At 45.5% G+C, this 22,576-nt stretch overlaps 1 long non-coding RNA gene across 2 annotated transcripts in view; it reads left to right on the top strand.

Moving 5' to 3' along the window:
- The window catches only part of LOC149349366 (uncharacterized), an 85,325-nt gene extending 66,337 nt beyond the window's left edge, over nucleotides 1-18,988 (top strand). Inside the window, exons 1-3 of one of the 2 annotated variants that reach the window (XR_016290051.1) lie at nucleotides 1,698-7,516; nucleotides 7,985-8,266; nucleotides 12,464-18,988. This is a non-coding gene — a long non-coding RNA (uncharacterized LOC149349366). Of the gene's footprint in view, nucleotides 1-1,697; nucleotides 7,517-7,984; nucleotides 8,267-12,463 lie in introns of those variants that run through there. The other variant, XR_016290052.1, reaches the window with a different exon arrangement.
- The last annotated feature ends 3,588 nt before the right edge of the window (nucleotides 18,989-22,576 follow it).

Below are 22,576 nucleotides of genomic sequence, written 5' to 3'. Positions count from 1 at the left end.
GAGAACGGGCGAACTCGTGTATGCTCCAGCGCCTCGTTGCACTATCTGCGCTTTCGTTTCTCTCTCGTGAATCGGCCCGCTGCTGTTTTGGTAGATGCGAGCTCGGTGAATTTTGCTCTCAGTTCATGGTTTAGTCAGTCCTACCTTCAACCTTTTCCAGACTGAGGTGAGTGCTGTCAAAATAATTCATTGTGCACGCGCGATGTTGTTTCGTACTTGCCCGCCAACTAGATAAAAAGTATTCGTTGTCGCTCTGTCATCGCCTTGTGGCTTGTTGAAAGAGCTGCTGCACGACTGCGCAAGTGTGTGACGGTCTCGATTATTAATGCAGCGTCTTCTGATGTAAATTTCGCGACATCGTGCGGGTGAAGGCGCGCGAGGAGACCGCGGAGTGGCGTCGATGAGGTCGTTTTTTCGCGCTTGAAAGGACTGTTGCATGTTTGCTACTGTGCTCCTATCAATAGTCGGTTGCCTCTAACGAAGGTTTGTCTTTTTCAAGATTCATCTCCTTCGCTCATGGCCTCTGTACAATTTGGCCGCAGCTGTTATTTCTGTGTGTGCCAGCGTAAACGCGCTGGACTGTGGGATTTTACTGCCTTCCTCGCAGCTGCAGCAGATGGGGTACGTGACTTGCGCTGTGATAGCGTCGGGGTTCGCGACAGGTAGGTGGCGTTTACCTGTGCGGACCAGTTGTATGTTTTCCTTCCTTTTTCACGCGGTGCTGCAATGCAGGAGATCAGCCTCTTTGTGATACTTCCGAAGAGCGAAAGAAGGGGTTGCTGGCCAGCGGGGAGCCCAAGTTTAAATATGAGCTGGCTCAGTGTGAACAAAATAACTGGCGTACCTCGGAGTGCCACGAACCTTCTGTACAGCATGAGACTGCAGCAATGCATTCATTGTGCTTATCCGCTCAGGCCCGTCACTGCCAAGTAACTCATGTGTAAGGCGACGGATGCCGCAAGGAATACGTGACTTCATTAGCCTTCAGCTAGCACTAGGTCGATGCCCATGGAAATATTTATCGTTTTACAACCGAAATAACTGCATTGGTACAGTTCTTTGAGTTTGTCTAAACACTTGGGATGCCTGTCCCTACCATAGTTTCCCAACACTTGTTCTGTGTGCTCCAATGCATTCGAGGAAGCTATGGGAAAGATTTCCGGAAAAAAATTAATGCATTCATAAGTAACAGGCAGTGCGTGCCTTTAAGCCACTGCCAAGGGCACTGAGAGGGTATTCAGACAAACCAAATATGACGCTGAGCCAGCATGGCTTTTGGAGGAGAGCTAGCGGCCACTGTGTGGACTTCACAGCAGCTGCTATAACCACTTTCCAGTGCAGTTCATCCATGCAAGCAGCATATGCAGCACTTACCGTATCAGTGAATCCACTACACTGTTTCGTTTTGTTGTAATTGTTTTGGAAATGCACATCTTCTGCATTTACAAAACAATTAATTCGTGTGTATCAACCAGCAGCTACCAATGCTGTTACTTTGTTTTTCTGCTGCAGCAGGAGCCCTCACTTGCTTTACTCAATTCTGGGAGTGAGTTTGTTGAATTCATCTGTGCAAACTGGCCGTGTTTGTAGCATTACTCTGATCTGCAGCGTGCGCCTTTCCTTATTTGCAGATCCTTCCACCAGCTGGATTCTACCTTGACCTCATTACCACATTGAGCTGAGATTGGTATGGCGTAATGCATACTTTCGCTGTTTCCACCGGTTCAGAGCGTGCTCCTGGTTAAGTTTGAAAAAGTTCGAATTTTTGAAAGCATGCCCGCAATGTATTTACTTTTATTGTGGAGTGTGTATTTTGGCACCTCTGCATTTTACGGTACGCTGTTGTTTGAAAAGTTATTCTGAGCACTTTCGGCTACATGATTTGCAGAGAGAGAAGTTGGGGAAACACCAATGTGCGTGTGCAGTTCCTTGCCAGGTTCACAATGAATGGAAGATTTAGGCCTGCGCAAATCTGCACTGGATTCATAAGCATACAGTGTGCCATATAAACAAGCTAGATTCGGACTCCTTTCAAAGCGGGGGTTTTGAAGATGGGCTCCTTTGAGTACTTTTTTGGTTCCCGAGATCAGTCTCCTTTCTCTGCCCTCTTCCCTTTGCCCACTTTATTTTGGGACTGATTAATAGTATGGCTACTGATAGCAGGATATTCACTGTTCATCCAGTTGTTACAAATAGCATTTGGGTATTTTTGTCCATGTTAGGTAGGAAGGTGTGAAGTCGGGACACAGGGTTCCGCAGCAACTTGAGGACCCTTGTTCCACAGGCATGACCCTTGTTCAGTATGAGCACTTTTACAACTGATGGGTGCCTACAGAAGTGACAATCTTTTTTTTCTTTTCCTGCGGCCCTGCTCGCGTTTATGACCTGTGTTATCGAGTCAAACACTGGTCCGAATAAGAAAGAAATGTTAATGCGGTATGTGGCTGGGCTAAGTAACATGAGATCCTCTATTTATAATGTTCTCATCAAACAAGGGAAAGCGATAGAAAAACAAAAAATCTTGTTTGAGCAAATTTCCGGGCCAAAGTCTCACTAATGGCACATAACACATTGAAAACATGTAAACAATTAAAAAGAAAATGTTGTATGTCGGCAGAAAAAGCGCATTTGATCTTACCTGAAGTGTAACAGCATGAAGTGACATTCGTCGCGACGTACTGTACAATGACAACGGCGATTGCCTACCGTTGCCTCTGGTACACCCGTGTGAAGCGAAACTTGGCAGCAGAGCGGCGCGTTCAGCAGTGTTGCTTGGTTGTGGCTGCTTCAGTGACCTTGTGTTATCAGACACCTGCACTAGTACACTGCACAGTGGTGCCTAATTACATTTCTGAGGTGCTATGAAATGTAATAAGTGAGAGGTGCAGCCTATACTCCCTTCAATTTTCCACAACTCCTACCAAACTTTCAGTGAATTGTGTATGCATGTTGGCAGCTTGTTCGCTTAAACCATGCTGAAAACACACTCTTCTTGCAAAATACGTATCATTGCTGGGCTTGCCGAAGTGAATTGTGGATGCAGCTACAGAGAACAGTGAACTGTTGTCTTTATTAACTGCTGGAATCCATGCCTTTTGATCCAAAGGGGTTCGGGAATGGCGAATGACCCGACAAACAACGCAAGTTCAACAAAAAAGGTGCCTTTATTATGGCAACGTAAAACAAAGCACAACATAAACGCCCGCGCCTGCGCGAGTTCGAAAAATGAAGCGCCTAGGCTAGGCAATGGTAACCAGTTTGAATAGGCATAAAGAAATTGGGCATAAGCGCCCGAGCACACACTTATGTATGACGCAATCGGACAAGCACTCCCGCTGTCAGTAGTACTCTCCCCGCGAAAGAGCCCCTGACCTTCCCGGGCTATGGCCGCCTCTGTGCCCGTTCCGCATCTCTGCCTTTCTCGTGCCGCTTGATGCAACGCGGCTATTTTTAGTGCACTCTATACGTAAGAAGGCGAATGCGTCATCGTGCATCCGACAGGGGCACGCTCCCTACTGCTGGAGCCCATGACTGGCGCACATGCGTGCGCTAGCACAAGCAGATGTGATAAAAACTAGTCACATTTGTACCCGCAACACCTTTTTCTGTTGGCTACTTTGACGAGCCATTTTTTTCGGGTAATGGGCGATAGATAGATACAGAGAGGGCGGAAAGGCACGGATGTTAACCCACATCCTACAAGTTCTACAAGCGTTTTCGGGCCTTTTGCAGGGAGAGTTTGTTGATCATATGTTCAACTTTGACCCGCCTCAGAATCTCCGTCTCCACGCTTAGCAGCGACAAATCGCTCAGGCGGCTGTCAGTCATCGTTGATCAAAGCCTGTTCTTGATGAGTTCTAGCTTGCTGAATGATCGTTCGCCTGTGCAGTTCGTAACCATCAAGCACAAAAAAAGTCTAATAGTGACGTGAACATCCGGAAAGGAACCTTCAAGCTTTTCTCGAATTAGAAGTTTCAGCATGTCTGTCGCAGAAGAACAGCCTTCGTTGCTCGCAAATTAAATAAACTGCTCACGCTCATCGGGAAATGTGCCGGCCAGATCAGAAGAATACTTTGTGACGAGGCCCATTGCCTTAGGCCGCCGCTGTGCTGGGGAAAAGCTCTTTCAATCCACAATAACAGCAAATTGCGAGCAGACTTCGGTGTAAGCATTCAAGCGAGCTGTGAGCGCATGCAGGAGGTTGTCTATCATGACGAAGAAAGTCTCACAGCGAAATTTAGCTGAAGGATCTTGCGTCTCTGGTGTGCTTGTACATTCAGCGCTGTCGTGTCGTGTCGACTGTTTTGGTTTTCTCTGGGTGCTTGCCTTGTATGAAGCATTGTTTGATGCTTCCTTCACACAATGATTTCATCAGGCTGACAGCAGCATTCAATGAGAGCGTTGGGCTTTGAAGTGCCTTGCTGGTGGCATCGAAATGTTGCAAAACTCTATCCCAGAACTCGGCCATCAGTGCAGTTTCCAACGTTGTCGTTGCCTTCAGCAAGCACTTTGCCTCGTGCTTCGTTCCTCCTCTCTCATCTTGACCTTCGGATAGTTGCATCAAGGGGGCTATCATTTGTTTAGAGCCAGCCACGAGAGCCCTCGTTGCATCTGCTAGAGCTGACCACCGCGTGTCTGAGACTTGCTTTGGGATTACCGCTGTTGCGTTTTGTTTCAGGTGGGTCTTGAGCACAGCCCAGCGATGAGTAGATGCAGCAAAGAAAACATATACACGCTGTACAAACCGGAAAAAACTAATGGCTTGCACACAAGGATCTACAGCATGTGCCCCGACCAGGTTTAGTGAGTGGGCAGCGCAAGGGATAAAATTAGCTTGAGGGTTGATTTTTTTCAATTGCGCCTGCATGCCGGAGTACTTGCCAGCCATGTTGCTTGCATTGTCACCAGTTGAAGAGGTGAGATAGGTATTCCTCACCTTCATTAAAATAGACCTGGCCGGTATCACCACAGACCTAGCAGAGCCTGTTGAAGTCACTGAGCCATCTGTGTAGACATGTATGCGGTGTTTATGGTTAAAATGCAGATGATGCAGTGTCATTTGTTTGAGAGCAGGCAATGATACACCAGATTTCTTAGTAATTCCCAGAGGTCTACCCAAGGTTCATGGAGACTCCATATGGGTGAGCATGGTCTTGAAGCATGAGTGAACTGCGAAGGAAGATAGGCACGATGAGCTTGAATTACTTTTGCCAATGCAGTATGTGGTCTGAGCATTGGAAGAGCTTCAAGATGACTCGAAACTCGTGTGACGTGCCGAATGTGTGTTCTCATGGTTTCAACAGCAATGCATGAAGTAACGGGATGCCCCCCAGCGACAAGAATTGTGCCTGCTGTTGAGGCACATTTAGGTAGTCCAAGGCAGATTTGTAGAGCTCGCACTTGAACACTATGAAGTGTCTGAATGTTTGTCTTTCTAATATTGCTTAAAATGGGAAAGGTATGCCGCATATATCCCAGGGACAGCGAACGGTATAGTAGAAGCATCGAGTGCACAGATGTGCCCCAGGGCTTTCCCCCGAGGAGGGAGAGAATATGAACAATCGCTGTCAGTCTCTTTCGCATGAGGTAGAGATGGGGACTCCACGAGAGGTTCCTATCGATAATAGTGCCAACAAAGCGGTGACTTCTCTCATAGGGAATGGCGTTGCCATAATATATATGGGGTAACTTGTCATTTTTTTTTTCGTGTGAATGCCACGAGGGAACAGTTCTCTGTCAAAATATTTAGGCCCTGCTGACGAAGGTATAACGTCAGTATCGTTGCCGCCTTTTGCAGTCTTGCATGAGCTTAGGGATGGGTCACGCTTGATGCCCAAATACAGATATTATCGGCATATATAGAGATCTGAACAGATTGTGGCAATGAGCCAACCAGGCTGATGAGAGCAAGGTTGAAAAGTATTGGGCTCAGCACTCCACCATGTGGGACTCCGCGTGAATTTAGATGCAAAGAGATTGTTCCGTCTTGAGTCTGAACAAAACACGACCTCTCGACCAAATAACTGCGTATCCAGCTGAACATGAGGCCTCAAATCTCAGCAGTTTCTAATGCATCCAAAATGGCCTGTGTTACGTTGTTGTAGGCGCCCTTTATGTCCAAGAACAGCGCCACGGTCAATCTTTTAAAATTTTTTTGGTGCTGGACGAATGTTACAAGGTCAGCCACATTGTCGATGTAAGAGCGGCCACGTTGAAACCCAGACATAAATCCAGGGTAGATTTGGTATCGCTCCAGGTACCATTCCGCATGTGTTAATAACATTCTTTCCATGATTCTCCCGACACTGCTGGAGTGTGCAATTGGGCGGTATGCCGAAATGTCGAGTGGTGATTTTCCCGGTTTAAGGAGTGGAACAAGATGACTGGGCGATGGGCGAAGTTTCCTACAAACCTAGAACCTGAGTGACAGTGGTTCAGCGGCCCTCAGCTCATCGCTGCAAATCATCACCTCATGCAGTTAGCGCTTTACGATAGAGTTGATGAACTTGAGAATAGGACTCCAAGAAAGAACTTGGTTGCGCATAGTTACACGTTGGCTTCTCAGTTAATAGCAGAAAAAGTTTATAACAGTAAGCCAAATAGATTTTTCAAATTATACTTTAATTGACAAAGGTCACATCAGAATATTGACATGGATGCCACAGGTAGGCATCCATTGGGTATCCTTTACACGGAATCCCGAGAGAGAGGGAAATGCAAAAGCCACGGGTGTGTTGAGACGACGGGAATGTTGGACTGAACAGCACCATTGCACATCTTGACACAGTGCATCACGACCTCAAACACACAGGTAGCCAGTGCCAGAGATGTACATTATGTGTTACAGGTAATTGATTACCTGTAATTTTGTAATTAGAAGTAATTACAGTGGCCGCAACTGGCGAAGGTTAGGATCAATTGGAGAGACATGGGAGAGGCCTTTGCCCTGCAGTGGGCGTAGTCAGGCTGATGACGATGAACCTTTAGTATGCAAGACACGCAATTTGGCAATGGTTTTGTTAGAAATGGCATAGCATTTTATGGGTAAAGTTTCGTTCAGCGGTTACAGTTGTTTGTAGTACTCCCAATGTTGGAAACAATGAATGGTGAGTGCAGTAGCAATTGCACACTGACAAAACTAAGGAATCAGAAACTGAGCTTGGCAATCAGTGTTAACCTGCCTCTCTGCATTTGAAAGCCAGCACACTCACGTATGTCTTGCTGATGAGTTTTAGCAGACTGACACTGACTGACAGATGCAAAACACAGTGGCACTTTAACTGTGACCATTTAACCACATACAGGGTGATTTTTTTTTACCTTTACAGATTTTTTTTTCTTCAAAAAACTGCGATTTTTGGTGCAGTCTGTTGAGCTACATTAGTACAGTAAGGCGGATATTAGGTACCTCATATGGATCAAGAATTAGACGATTAGTTAACCTAGATGAACTATTTAAGTTTTCATTTTAGGGGGCAAAGTTCTACTGCGAAATTGCTGGCCTTCAACATCGAAGGTGAGTCCTGTTTTTAAATTTTCTTAATGTGCGATATCATTCGAATTATCGTCAAAAACGTGCATTTGAAAGCTTGTTGAGCTGATTTTCACACACTAATTATAGAATGCAGTCACTGCACCTGGCATCGCCGAAATCAACTTCTTCTACATCATCAAATGCTCCAATTGCACCTGCTGTTTCTGACACGTAAGAAGTGTGGGAGAAGGCTTGTTATAAATATCCAATGCAAGAATGCAAACTCGGCTAGCTTTCAAATGCATACTTTTGGTGGTCGATATTTTGAACCACACTGGTAATTAATAAAATTTAAAAAAATGCACCTTACCTTCAATGCTGACTGCCATCAATTTTGCAATATAACCTTGCCTTTTGCTATAAAAAATTAGTTGATTTTAATTAATTCATCATTAGTCTGTGGAGATGAATCACAAGTCATTGTTGGGTCTCCACAAATTTATTTGGCAGGACCCGCTCAGCCAGGCAGAAACGGGACAGCGTGCCGCCGGCATCCAGTTGAGCAGCCCTGAAATCCAGTCTGCGTGTGCTTGGCAGGCGTGCTGGTGCTGTCGCCATCTTCTGCGGCCGGACCAAGATGGCACGCTATAGGGCCCCCCCTCTAGCGATGAAGCCATGAGCAAAGTGTGAATGGCAAAAAGCGGATACTCTTGGCGCAAATCGTACGTGACGAGGACTGGCACGGTCGGGTGAGGATGCAGCTGCACAGTTGGCGATGACGTCGGTGTCAAGGTGAGCAGGTTTAAGGCGGTCAACTGAGATTGTGTCCTCTCGGCCGTTGATGAGCTGAAGAAAGTGCTTAGAAGCACACCGGAGCACTTGAACGGACCATCGTATGGTGGCCGCAAGGGTGGGCGTACAGCGTCATGGCGAACAAAGATGTGAGTGCACTGCTGAAGGTCTGGGAGGGACATGGACACGACGGAATAGTGGCACTGATGTGGTAGAACGACAGTGCTCATAGCGCTGTGTAGATGGTATGTGTAATCTCAGATGTCAGCAGGCATGGGTGGCGAGGTCTAGAAGAATTCTCTAGGAACACTGAGAGTAGTGCCAAACGTTAGCTCTGCTGCACAGGTAGAAGAGTCACTGCAAAGTGCGGTGCGGGAACCAAGCAGGAGTAGGGGTAGGCACTTGATCCATGACAAAGGAAAAGCGGATGCCATAACTGAAGCCTTCAACTTCCGGTGAAAATGCTCAATGACACCATTCGAAATTAGGTGGTAAGAGGTCGTGTTGATGTGACTGACGCCGGGGAGCCGAGTTAGGTTGGCAAGTAATGTGGAGTTGCACTGACAGCCACGATCAGTTGTAATGGTGGAAGGGACACTGTAGCTGCTTACCCAGAGTGTGATAAGTGCTGTTCTGATCGACTCCGCGGTTATGTCCAGAAGGGGCATCGCTTCAGGCCATCTCGTGAACCTGTCAGTGCAGGTTAACAGGTAGTGGTGGTTGCCGCAGGGAGGAAGGGGACCGACAATATCACCGTGCAGGTGGCTGAAGCGGGGAGGCGGGAAGGTGCCAAGTGGAGTCGCAGTGTGTCAATGCGCTTTGCTTTGCTGACAGCTGAGCCATGTGCGCGAGCACCAGTGAACGTCGATGTTGATGCAAGGCCAGACATAACGAGCCGTGACAAGGCGCTGTGTTGCGCGGATGCCAGGATGGGCCAAAGAATGGGGGCATCAAAGACAGTTTGTCGGTATGGTGGAGGCACGTAGGGTCGAGGGCGACCTATCGATGTATCACGTCCGGGTCACCAAATTTGTGGAGATGAATCGCAGACACAAGTCGTTGTCGGGTCTCCAAATATATCTGGCAGGACCCACTCATCCAGGCGGGAACGGGACAGCGCCTCCGGCATCCAGTTGAGCAGCCACGAAATCTAGTCTGCGCGTGCTTGGCAGGTGTGCTGGGACTGTCGTCGTCTTCTGTGGCCGAACCGCGATGGCATGCTATAAATTCATATGAGGCACATAATGTCTGCCTTGCTGTACAATCCAACTCAACAGGCCACATTGATGTATCTCTCATGCTTTTCAAAATAAAATTGTGCAAAAGTTAAAAAAAATCAACTGTATATCACATTTTACTGAGATGTCGTCACATGGTTTTGCACTGTTTTTGGTCTTTGAGGAAAGGAAATGTCTCGTATCCTGGTGGGCACCCGAACAGCACTGCAAGGGAAGGGATCAAGGTGAGAGTGGAAGAAGAAAGAGAGGAAGAGGTGCCGTAGTGGAGGGCTCCGGAATAAATTCGATCACCTAGGAATCTTTAACGTGCACTGACATCGCACATGGGCGTCTGCGTTTCACCTCCATCAAAGTGCGACTGCCACGGCCGGGTTTGAACCCGGGAACCCCGGCTCAGTAGCAGAGCGCCAAACCACTGAGCCAGATACACCAATAATGGCACAGTTTTGCTCTGCGGAATGTTGCTTCAGCTTGATTTATGCAATTTTCAGTGGTAAATAAAAATTATTCCGATTCCACGGGTATTATAATGCTTGGATCTGCCAATATGAGGCAAGGTCATTTTGTTTCCTACTCAACCTAGTAGGGCGTTTTGTTCAGTTAGTCCTTTTAAGTCCGTAGGCAGTCATTGTCCATGCATGCAGCTTATCTCATTAAGTGTTGATGACAGACAACTGATTGTGGGTCCCAATAATGACAGGTTAGGCAAGCCATTGGGCAGATCCGAAGCAGCGTCTGTGTCCCTACCTCAGAAGCACTGGTTGCACAAGCTTTACATGGGTGCCACTTTCGGTGCTGTGTGCGTGCCACTGTCCAGTTTCAAACAAGGAACTGCTGACAACTGTTCAAGGTTTAGGGACACCAAAATTTTCATAGTGTATTTTTGCATTTCAATGATGTGTAAGACATTAGCAAACATAAATCACCATGCGAAATTCACCTGCGCTCAGTAGTGAACTTATATACAGGTGTCAGGCTTTTCGGTTTTTATTTTCTAAAATTTGGCTGACTTTTTTTGGCGCTTATTTCGGAATGAATTTTTTTCGGCAACATAATATGATACTCTTGTGTGGTAAAAAGTCGCCTAGAATTTCTTTTAACCTTTTTTCAGCCAGAGATTTGATTTACTAGTAATCAACACAAAAATGGCACAAAAAATTTACAGCTATACTTATAGGAAGAAATGCCATCACCTATAAAAAAGAAATGGAAAGAACTGTAAGTCAAAAATACAAGTGCAATTTGACTTGCAAAAGCTAGGTTGTCATGCTGATGTTGGGTTTCTGCACTGAATGGAGAGAGAGGTTGGGTCTCACGTGGTCTGCATGTTGACAGCGACGGAACTGCTGCTTAACCATCGAGGTAGCCGGAATATCATACTTTTTCATGGCGCTTGTGTATGGCTTCGCATGAGTGTCCCTACATACAGTGGAGGAGCCCACTCAACTAAGCAACTGCACTAAGTGGGTGATGGCAGGTAACAACATGCAGCAGTTTATTTACAACCTGTCTACAAATCAACCAAGGCGGTTGCTATCATGCAAATTTAACAATCAGGAATGTTGGGCCAGAGCTCCCTTCTCACACAACTCCATCAGCCTGACCAACCTAACAAGAGCAGAGCGCAGTGGCTCCTCTCTTTTGGACTGGCGTCAGCACCCTGTCTTGGCCCTGCCTGCTCTCTCCGTCACTCCACCAAAAGCAGGCTCGAGTCTCCCCTTTTGGCGCCAGAAAGCCACCTTACCTGTAGCACGCTGATGCCCACGAGCACCTTGTGCATTCCACGAAGCCATTTAAGTACAGTTACAGCACAGACCACACACTCAAAACGATAGCAGCAACTGAATGGGAGCCACCATGCAGCCAGGTCTGAGCGCACGACTCTGCCCGCGCTCACTTCTTCACTGTTAGTCTCTGGAACATGTGGTCCTCATCACGCGGTGTGGTGCTGAAGTGCCACATTTCATGTCCCTTTCCAAACCTGAGGAGTCTGTGTGTTGACTGTGCCTTGTAGGAAGGAAGACCTTCCAAGGCCTTGACTTTTCGTGGACCGCTGTTCCTGCAGTTTACAGCGTTTGTTTTCAAACAAGCCTACTCATATGGCACAAGGTAGGAGAAGGGAGAGAGGGCCTCGCAATAAGCCCCAAGGAAATAGCTGAAGAAAACATTGAGCTAGTGGATCGGGGTGTTGGCTGTTTTATGACCCTCTGCACTATAGCCCATCAATTTGACTGCTTGGAGCCTCCCAGTTTGCAGAGGTGAGCAGAATAGCAGAGTAATACCTTAGAATGCATGACTGCGCTACTTAATCTTAATTTTCTTGAAGGAGCTAGACACCGCAGCGGACACGGGACAGAGAAAGAAGACGACACTGTTGCAAGTACCGCCGCCCTGTGTCGTCTTCTTTCTCTGTCCCGTGTCCGCTGCGGTGTCTAGCTCCTTCATGCCCCACCAACTGGCCTACACATCTACCCTCCTAACTTAATTTTCTTCTTTGCCCTAGTGCGTGTAACGTGTCTATTAAAGAATACTGACTATCCTCTTTCACTTATAACCAAATTTTGAAAACTGAATTCGGTGTACTTTATTTTTGCCCAACCTAATTATTGGATTAATTCTTCGATGCAGTTTTGGTTTCAGCAGTTGAAAGATGGTTGTGGCATCACAAGTAAGCATCCGATCATGCGAGGCATACACAGTCTGAACTATAATAGCTCTTTGTTCACGTGCTGCCATTCTGGCTTCTGGAGCAGTTTAGTGCTAGTGTTTCAATGCATTAAAGCTACAGAGCAGCGGTTATACTGTCGCTTCTGTATGCCTTACATGACCTTGTACTTGCTAGTGATATGGCAACTGAAACTACAATGGAAAAAAAAAATTAAATTACAAATTATTTATTGAGTACTGATGAACTCCACGCGATGATCAATGTTTACTAATGTTTCGTACTTTATTCCAGGGCAAAAGCACACGCCGAAAAATTTGGTGCCTCTACTCCTTCAACTCATGTCACCGCACTAGTCTGTGACCGGTCTGGCGTACACTGTGTAGCATTCTCCTTGTCCCTCATCTTTCATGAGTAGCAGAAAAAATGCATTTCAAGAGTGTTGACAAATATCTCGAGAATGGTTAAGATCGTGTAAGGCAGCCAAGTTAACCTCGTCTGTACCTACCATTGCAGCCTAGGCCTCAAAACCAGTAACTTTAACGTGCACTAACCAATTTTAGTTCATTAGGACGTCTGGTTCCTGACCTTTTTGGTGTTTATTAAGCAAAAAAAGATTACAGTGAAGATGAGAGCTTCACAGCAGCTTTTTTTTTCCTCCAGAAAAATACGGCATATGGTTTCTTAAATTAAACTTGGCAATACATACATGTGTTCCTGGCAAATGTGCCATCACGCAGGAAGAGGCAGAGAGACCAACATCGATGACTAGCATGCAGACTGGCGATTCTTTGGTGGGATGATTGGCCACAAAGATTTGAAAATAGCTGTATTCTGAAGCAGTTTTGAGGACAGAAAGGGTCGAGATTGTCAGGCATACTTTATTTAAGCACAATTTAGAACATTTCTGGTGACAGGCACACATCTTCATGAGAAGGCCTAAAAGGTGCGTAATTGACCACAATGATTGCAAAAGCTTCGGTAACCATCCGGTATTTTTCAACAGCCATACGCCAGACAACTCGTGCAACATGATGAAAAAAACTGGATATGGCTGTCCACTAACAGCACTGTTAAAAATACACTTGACAGAATTCATAGCAATACCACGGCCATGCTAAAATAGAATACATTAGCTGAAAGTGGACACCGCATAACCACTGCCCATGAGCCAAGTTCTACAAAACGTGGATACAGGACATAGTGTATTTGTAAAAATACTCGCACAGCCCGATAATTAGATTGCACCTCGCCTGAAACTGGAGATCAAGTATGACGCTGAAGAATGCGTATCAAAAACAACCTGTGTGTACCACCATTATTTATTAATTACCCTCAGGGCCTGAAGGCATTACAGAGGGGAGTGGGATAACGTACAGTAAATACCATAAAGTACAGCAAGAAAAGAAAAAGAAAACGGCAGGAACAAATGTGGCAGAAAGACAATTATTGTGGGAAATAAGCCAGTGAAAACAAATTCAAAGAAAACACAAAAATTTGAAGAGAGAGACTAGATATGGCAGTATTAAAAAAGTATTAGTAATGTCAACTACATGGTTGGGAAGGTCGTTCCAACTCGCACAGGTACTGGGGATGAATTTGGTTTAGGTTTATGGGGTTTAACGTCCCAAAGCGACTAAGGCTATGAGAGACGCCGTAGTGGAGGGCTCCGGAAATTTCGACCACCCGGGGTTCTTTAATGTGCACTGACATCGCACAGTACACGGGCCTCTAGAATTTCTTCTCCAAAGAAATTCAACCGCCGCGGCTGGGATCGAACTCGCGTCTTCCGGGTCAGCAGCCGAGCACCATAGCCACTGAGCCACCGCGGCGGCCAAATTAATAAAAGAAATGTTCAGTGTGACATGAAGGAAAACCTATTTTGTGGAGATGATCTATGCAGCCTGTAACATGTAGGCCTGGTTAGCAGCCACCTCTTAAGGAGAGGATTGGTATCATATATCTTGTGAACAGGACATAAGCAAGAAATTTTTCTTTGGCATGAGAGCAGCGGCAATGATAAGGTGGCCTTCACAGCGGTAACACTGGAGCTATGGTGATAACTGGAAAGTATGAATCGCAATGGTTGGTTTTGTGCAGATTCAAATTCATATGCTAGTGATCTACCACAGACTTATGGTACATACTCCAATTTAGACAGAACGAGTGAAGTAATTTTACTGAGCTAGAGGAAAGGTAGAATTTAGATGCAGATACAGATACCCTAACGTACGGTTAGCATTGTTAGCGGTAAATTCAAAATGCAATTTCTAAGAGGTGAGAAGTTATATGCACACTGAAGTATTAGTACAAAGACAGTTTCCAAGGGAGTATTGCAGAGTATTGCAAAGTTTGAAAGTGGCTGTTACAACGCCACATTAAGAAGCACACACTTGTTAATGTTAAGTTCCTAGAGCCATGTTTGTTTCAAAACTCGGTTAATATCAGGTTGAAGAATAGAAGCGTAAGAGTCGCTGTTAATTTCAGAGCCTAAAGACAGAAGAGGCAGCATTGTTAGGCAAGTCATTAATACAAACGAGAAAAAGTAAGGGCCCAAGAACCCTGGGGAATGCCTGAGCCCACTGGAGAAGAACAGGAGGTAAGTTGATCTGCAGTCACACATTGAGAATACTAGTTAGTGAGGGAAGACGAGGTTACTGAATTTGAACTTTTTCAAAGGCTTTCGAGAAATCGAGAGAAAGAGAGCTATTTAATGAAAAACAGATTTTAGCCGGCGTGAATATTCGCTGACATGCTAATCTGCGTAGGGGAGGGAATAGGGAAGTAAAGATGGAAGAAGGGTGGTAGAAAACAGTGCAGTCATTGAAGAGGGTTGCAATGCAGTAGCTCACCGCATGATGGCTTCTTTGAATGAGACCAAAGTCAAGTTCTGTGCATGGACAGCAGGGTGGTCAAGTGTTTGGCAATTTAGAGTTTGTCAAAAACACCAATAGTGTCCAAATAGGCAAATAAGAATATCATTGCACGTTGCTGCTGTCTGTGAATAACCTAATAGAGTCCACTGTGAGTGGCACTCGGGTGACGGACTGCATGCATTGTTCGTAGCGCACACGTCCGTTGGCGTGCGCTGGACATTAGAAGAGGATATGAAGCACAGTCTCAACTGAGCTGCAGTTGTCACAATACGGACTGCCTGCTTGCTTGAAGCAGTATCGTAGACTGTTCGTAAATGCAACACTAAGACAAACACAATGATAAACTGTTTCTAGATCACGCGGAGGCCCAAGTGGCTGTGGGTCGATGGAATGGAGAAAGGGGTAATGATGACTTGGCGAGTTCCAGAGGCAGTTCTTTTCATCCTGGGTATATGGTCTGGCGAGTTGGGAGGCATCTGATTTTGTGAAGAAGGTGCGCTTGTAGTTACGGTACAAATCGAGGAACATGCAGTCTGCCATAGAACCCTGGCCAGGATGAAATGCACATCGTGTGTAATACAAAAAAAGCTGTGTCTTGCATAAAAATGTTTCATGAAACCCTTGCTGGCAGTAACTGAGAAAGGAATTTGACTCTAGGAAACTTGCAAGGAGAGAGTAGATGCCATGTTCCATGGTCTTACAGAGGATGCTAATAAATGAAATGGGTTGGTAGTTAATAGAAGAATGCTTGTCTTCAGACTTGTGCATTAAAACCACCTTCCAATCATTGGGGACTCAACCAGACTCCATAAATTGCTCAAACAGTTTAGAAATGAATTATAGCCCTATAAGCTTTCATATTTTTTTTAGAAGTTTAGAGTTGATGTTGTCCATACCGCATGGCGGTGATATCTTGATTTTTTCAACCCCAACAGGTTCACAAGAAAGAAATTACAAGGTGGATAACGAGCATATGTGATATTACCTGGCCACCTGATGCTTTTAGATTAACTGCAGAGTAATCCGTTTTGTTAGCAATGTTCTGAAATTGTTGGTTATCAGTTAGCATCAGTGGCAAAGTGTGATTGAAAAATGACTCCTTTGCTTGTTTTAGTGTGGTTTTATATTAAGAAGCAGAGGACTAACACGCATCACACCAGTGTATAGAATTAGACATTTTGGCGGACTGAACCATTTTTTTCCTTGTTTTTTCTAGTGATAAGTAAAGTAAAAATGTTCTCATATTTTGCACATAGGCGGCAAAGTTTAGTGTGCTAGACAGTAATAACCAGGCACATAAAACAGCAAAAAGGCATTCAAAAGCTTCTTCTACACTGCAGCCTTTCTTAGCAGCAACTAATATTTTCTGGACAATAAAAATCAACATGCAAAAGGTAGAACTTTATTTTGTATACACAAAAATAATGGCACTTTTACTGACTGCATGCACATACTGCAGCCAGAGTTGAATGCCCTGGGTAAATCCTCAAGGTCCTTTACAGCTTTCAGATGTCGATCAACCGAACAATGCAAAAGTGCCAGTGTGAACTCCATAAATGATGCCAGAACAGAATAAATACTGCCCTTTCTGAGAAGCATGAAAGAGCATTGCATCAAAGTGCACAAAGGTGGGCTGCATAAAAGCAACAACATGAGATGACTCGTACATGGCATCACAGACCCCACGATGGCTGACCACACACCACTTCCACGGGGCAGGTAGCTATCAGCGGATAAGATGGACGAACAGGCTTCCTCCATTTCTTGGTCTACAAAAATGGCTATCCTAACAGGCAGAGGGATGCGCACTGAGAAGCCAAATGGCTATCCACAATATTCAGAAGCAAGTGAGTTAAGCAGAAATCAAGCTGACAATGAGATGAAATCTGTTGCCTTCAGATTTGAGCAGGAACAGAGGAAGATCCTACGCCGTCTCATTCAGTTAGCCTGTTTCAGTGCTTTCCCTAAAAACTTTGAAAATATGAGACACTACACATTTTTGCGTGGCTATGCTCAGTAAATCTGTTTTTAAAGAATACATGAGGAAGGAACCAATCAACAGCTTTACATACGCCTACATTAGTGCACTGTACTTACAGAAATCAGGTCAACGAGTATGTAACCCCATCAGCTAAAGAATAATCACGCTTTCTTTCTTGTTCTGCAGAGCACCACTTAAGCTTCCCATTTGTGCAAACGTTTCCTTCCTAGACAACTACTATTACACTCCACAAAGAAAAGACGCGGCCAGCACATTTCAAACACACATTTTCAATTAGTCGGCAAGCTAAAACCTTACGATGATCATGCATAAAAACCGAGCAGTACACTTGCAATATCAGCTCGAAAGGTTGCGTCCGATGTCAGCTGCGAATGTAAACCCGATGTTTCATGGTTTCGATGATCTAGCTAGAACTGCCAGTGAAAGCCGCGCGCATCCTGTTCGTGCTCAATTCAAGTGAAAACATTTCTGGCATACGTTTCGCGTAGACAAGCTCATATGCTGCCAGAAAATATTTTTTAGCCGCTAAGTTTCGTGGAGTTCTACATGCCGAAGCAAATCGTTCCCGCTTATTTCACATAGCGATTTGTGGTACTTGCCACCATGGTACTCCACCATGGTATATGGTACTTGCCACCATGGTACTCAAGTATGTTGACATTCGAGAAATTATTAACACACACCACCTTTTCCTTACGCAGAACTGCCAGTTGTCTTGCTGAACTTACCGAAATGATGCTCATTGCGTGAGAAGGTTCGCCGGCACTCAGCAGGGATGCCTGGCTGAACATATGTCACTTTATGGTTCGTTAGCATTTACAGCACCTGGCAAAAGCATACGGCAGGTGCAGCAGAGCACAAAAAGGACAGTAACACGACACACATCATTTACAACACAATTCATATCCGCGCCACGACCCTAGCACTACGTCACACAAAAAAGAACAGAGGGGAGGAACAAAGAGAAAAGCGCACGCAGCGCCATTACTGAAATTTTGTTGCAGGCGAAACCAACGTTACTAGAACCTACTACAGTGAAATCTCGATACAACGAACTTCGCGGGGTCGCGAATAATCGTTCGTTATTTTGAAATATCGTAATAACGAAAGACTCGCGAAAAAAGGTAGTAGTATTACTGGACAATGAAAATACTGTACCTTCAGGAAGGGCACACGACAAGCTATGTAATTTTCAAACAGGAACGCAAACGAGAGGTTCAGCGCTCGTTTATTTGAAGAAATCCGTGATTCTGGCGGGTGCGACACAGGCGCCCCAGGACGAACTCTTCAACGTCAACTTTTTGGAGCACAGAATCAGGCACATCGCTACAACGTCCGATGAATGTGCGAAGTTTGCCTATGGATGCAAGAACCTCCGCGCTAGACACAGGTTCAGCCGCTTGGTCTGCAGGCGGCGAGTCGGCATCGTCGTCCAGTTCATTTTCTTCGCCGCGCTCTCCATACTCGCGAACGCTGCTCACGATGTCTTCTACAGTCAGGGGCAGCATTTTCCGACTCGGCGTAGTCGGCAAAAGTTACAGAAGAGTCTACAGAGAGTTTCGCAGTGACTTCAGTCCGCACATCTTTTGCGCTGTCGTCATCCGTGCTATCAGCGTCATCGCAGTCTTCTGTGTGAAGCGGCGATTTCACCAGGCCAGCTTTCCTCCAGCAGTTGTTGATGGTCGAGGCCTTTACGTTCCACCACACCCCAGTTACCATTTCGGCAGCCTGGCGGACATTTATGGCTGTCGGGAGTCCGAGCCGAAGGTTTAACAGCGCTGCACTAGGCGCTTCCGAAATGATGTGTTTCCTTAAGCGTGAACTGCCGTCGCTTCATCTTGACGCTGGCGCCCGCAGAATTCATCGTCAGCACAGTCAACACGCAGCGGCGAGAAATGACTAGGCCTCGCGTTCGCGGCGGCCGCACACAAAAAAAGAAAAGCGCGGAGGTAGTCTAGTCACATGCACACCCACGGCCGGTCTCGACGCGCGCGCTCTCTCTCGCTCTCTCTTGAGGAGAGAGGAGAGAGCGCGCGCGTCGAGACCGGCCGTGGCATACCGTGGGAGAAAAAAAAAAAAAAACGGAGGAGGAGAGACGAGCCAACTTCCGGTTGCGAGGCGGCTTCGGATTGGACTGGATTGTATCGGATGCCTGCCCTTGGCGATTAGCAGAGTTAGCGTGTGCCTCTCGGGGAGTCGGCTCACTTCTCCGGGGTAAGTTCGTAATAATGAGGTGCATTTATAATAGGTGGGCAAATAAATTATGCTCGTTATTCTGAAATGTTCGGTATTTTGAAATTCGTAGTAGTGAAATATTTTTACATTGAAAATATAGATATTTTGGCGGGGATTTTGAAAAAGTTCGTAAATATGAAAAATTCGTTAATGTGAGGTTCGTAGTAACGAGATTATACTGTAGTAACGTTGGGCGAAACTACGCCTTTTAATTAGAGAAAGACTAACAGTGCACAAAATCACAAGTACCAAATTTTAACTTTTTTAAGTGCCTTGCTTTTTTACACACACAAAAAAAAAAATAGTTCGTTGAGTTTTCGTCAGTGTCGCCATCTGTAGTGCTGTCACTCAAGCCTTCGCAATGGCGCGTCATTTGAACTCGCTGGTTTCAGCGTGCGCGTACGACTCTCGTTGCGGGTCTGCACACAAGCACCTGCTGTTGAGCAATGCTAAATTTTTTTTTTTTACGCTGTAGAAAATCCATTGCCTCAGTGGAACAGAAGTGGCAAAGAAACAGATGTGGTCTGATTCAGTTGTAATATAACTTGGTGATAAATGGACAGTTAACGCGCAAGTGGAAATACCTCATCATGACAAAAAGCGCAAAAAGATGAAGAATGAGTGAAAGACTGTTAGTCTTGTGTCTTTTCACTCCATTCATAATGAAACCTTGACATGGAATAAAGTGGGCAAATAAGCTTCCCACTCAGTGATGGGCAGTGAAGTTGAGATACATTGGAAACTGATGATGATGCTGGGTTTTCTTGACTCAAGGGCAACTAGGGCCAAAGAGCGCCAAACACAAGGTTTTTGGTTGGCTCAGGCTAAAATATGTACTACACGTGTTAAAATCAATACCGGGTGTATAGAGCCCAAGAGTAGTGAGTATGTTCATAATCATAGTGTGTCAGGAGGGTGTATAAGCCAGGTAGAATGGCCTAAAGAGGTGTATAGTGCCAAAAAATTGTGTTAAGAATTGTTGCATATAAAAGACGAAGCCAGGTAGCCTCAACCGCAGCCCTTGGTTGGGAAAGAAGAGCGAGGCATCTAGCAGATACGGCTAAGCTCAGCCTTCTCCTTAGCAACGAGGAGGGGCTGAGGTTGCTTGGAGTATGAGATCGCTTGTAGAAAGCCTACATGTGTTAAAATTTTGGAAACCCTATCCAATGAAAGCATGCAGTCATCACCTAAAAATAAAGAAGGGTGCAATGGTATTTTATATGTGTACAGCTCTGGGAAGTGCTGCCGTCTTTCTGTTTCCAATCTCGGGCACATGATTGATGCACGGACAACTGAGATGTGGACTCCACATCTCGCGCACTGTGGTGCCGGTGTCCTTTAAAAGATGCAAGTGCGTGATGTATGTATGTCTTATCTTCAGTGTGCAGAGAGCAACTTCTTTGAATCTATTTTGTTTTTCCGTGGCATACCTTCCAATCCTTGGTTTTATTGTGTGCAGTTTGTTCTCGGTTCATCCCAGACCTGCTGTCACTCATTGCGGAGTGTAGTCCTCTAATATGTGGCCTGAGGTCCTGTATGGAAGTTGGTTAACATTAATAAGACTCAGTTCAGCAGCTGACGCAGCAAGCCTATCAGCTTCTTCATTTCCATCTATGTCACAGTGACCTGGTACCCAGCATATTGTAATTTTAAGGTTCAATGTGCGCGCAAACATAAAGCATTTCAAGAGGGAATTCATAATGGGGCTTTTATAGGGTTTCACAGAGGACAGGGCTACAACCACACTTAAGGAATCACAGTAAATAACAGAGGTAGGGATTTTCTTTTGCAGGATGGACCTAACAGCCAGCAGGATACCATGACATTCTGCACTAAATATGCTTGCGAGTCTATTCATTGTTTTTGTTTCAGAAAATTGACAGCTGCGAACTGCACATGAAACTGAAGATGTTTGGTTTTTGTTTGGTTTGGTTTTATTGGGGTTTAACGTCCCAAAGCTACTCAGGCTATGAGGGACGCCATAGTGGAGGTCTCTGGAAATATCGACCACCTGGGGTTCTTTAACGTGCACTGACATCGCACAGTACACGGGCCTCTAGAATTTCGCCTCCATCAAAATTCGGCCGCCGCGGCCGGGATCGAACCCGCGTCTCTCGGGTCAGCAGCTGAGCGCCGTAACCACTGAGCCACCGCAGCAGGGCCAAACTGAAGATGTCTTGGAGTCATCACTGTAAAACTCTGTGCACTGATACTTTGCTTTTAGGGACATGAAGTGCTGTTTTATGCCAATTGGTGACCCATGCTTGCCAACCTCACACAAAGATTGTCACAGACAACTGGATGCACTTCCCAGGGAGCAGTCACGTATTTAGAAGAAGTCATCAGTACTAGAGACTGGTATGCTCATTTCTTGGACAAGTGCGGCGACTCTAATAGGTGAAGGTGGAGTTTCAGACGGTCTGTTTGAAAACAGCAGTGTACTGGTCGGGTTTCACATAAGCACGCTGCATGGATGGTCGGCATGAGATAATACCTTGGTGGGGTATGCTATACTTGTAAACTTCGCCTGTAGTTCAAGTGACTATCAGTCCACCTTATTGTACAAACTAGCAATTGGGCTTGTACGGAAAGCACCAGTAGCCAACCGCAGACCTCGGTGGTACATTGCATCGACCATTTTTAAGGTGGTTCTTCGAGCTGACTCGTACGCTACTCAGCCGTAGTCTATACATGACAGAACTACGCCATTCAGAAGACTCAGCAGGCAGTCTCGATCTGTACCCCACGACTGGTGTGACACGATTTTTAGAAGGTTCAGTGCCTTCATGCATTTAAGCATGACGCCAAGAAATTTGTGGTCTTTTTGGACAGCAATACTCTGCCCGTTCAGTGTGATGTCGGGTTCAGGTCTAACACCATGTTTTTTTTTAGAGGAGTACACTGACTGTCTTTTCTGTGTTGAGTTTAAATCCGTTCTTGTGTGCCCACTTTGATACTTTGTTCACAGACGGACAAATTACACGACTTGTAGCTTATTTACAAATCGTCAACATAAATAGTGTAGGATACTGATCTCGATAGGATGCTCAATTAATTCATTTTGATCATGAAAAGCGTGCAGCAAAGAACGCCGCCTTGAGGGAAACCATTCTCATATGAAGAACTGCTTAGATAAGAAATTCCCTACATGGACCTTGAATGTTTGTTCAGACAGACAACTCTGAATGGTGGTCAAATACATTGGAAACTGAGTTTTCGATTCATCATGATTGTGCAGGATAAAGGGCTCTCCCAATGATCTGCCATTATCCCTGCGCCATGCACTAGCCACAG

This window comes from Amblyomma mixtum, chromosome 3 (assembly GCF_055824585.1).
Source record: "Amblyomma mixtum isolate Tamu chromosome 3, ASM5582458v1, whole genome shotgun sequence".
NCBI classification, from domain to species: Eukaryota; Metazoa; Arthropoda; class Arachnida; order Ixodida; family Ixodidae; genus Amblyomma; species Amblyomma mixtum.
This window is presented reverse-complemented; position numbering and strand designations above follow the sequence as displayed.